Source organism: Gavialis gangeticus, unplaced genomic scaffold (assembly GCF_001723915.1).
Source record: "Gavialis gangeticus isolate Ggan-Ray unplaced genomic scaffold, GavGan_comp1, whole genome shotgun sequence".
NCBI classification, from domain to species: domain Eukaryota; kingdom Metazoa; phylum Chordata; order Crocodylia; family Gavialidae; genus Gavialis; species Gavialis gangeticus.
Genome location: NW_017729004.1, coordinates 1,112,138 through 1,112,947, shown reverse-complemented (window position 1 = coordinate 1,112,947; position 810 = coordinate 1,112,138).

Sequence of the window (810 nt, the reverse complement as noted above, 5' to 3'; positions counted from 1 at the left end):
GGGGTCGGACTCGATGATCTGCTCAGGTCCCTTCTGACCCGACCCGACCAACTGTGAAACTATGAAACTATAATGTGTGCCAGCCACTGAATGAGACTGACTTTCTCCTCTCCTTGCAAATCCAGCAATTTCTTTTAATCCTGATAAACCTCTGCAGATTTCTCAGGCAGAATTCAGAGTGCATTTACCCAGAACAGGAATCCAGGTTGTAGCCGTATTGGTCTAGAGGAAAAAGCAATCAGGACTCATGGTAGAGGTGATATCTTTTATTAGACCAACAAGATTTGTGCATATAAAATGAACTTTTCCAAACATGAGATTTTGCCACCTTCCACTCTCCTATGACATATGGACTTTCATTTCTACCCAGGAGAACGTTTCCAATCTTTTCTCTGACGCCTGATGAAGGGTGTCCGCACCCGAAACCTTGCAATTCAAGATTTTTTTTACAAAAATCTAGTTGGTCTGATAAAAGATATCACCTCTACCACGAGTCCTGATTGCTTTACCTAGATGCTGTCTAGAAAGGCTGGAGCTATCATCCAGCTACGGACATTTTTTCTTACCAGTGGCAAGCTAAATTCCTTATTATTATGGGTTTGGTTTGGTTTGGTTTGGTTTGGTTTAAATACACAGTTTCTTAATTTAACAGCTAGTGTAGCTTCCTCATAAAAGGCAGAGCCTTAGCAAAAGCAGAACAGCTTGCTTTGCACCCAGGGGAACTCCTTGCACGAAGTACAAAGGGAATCAATAGTGTCTGATCTGCAGATACCTTGATGAGAGAAGCTCTTTGTACTGTAGGTTCTCCAC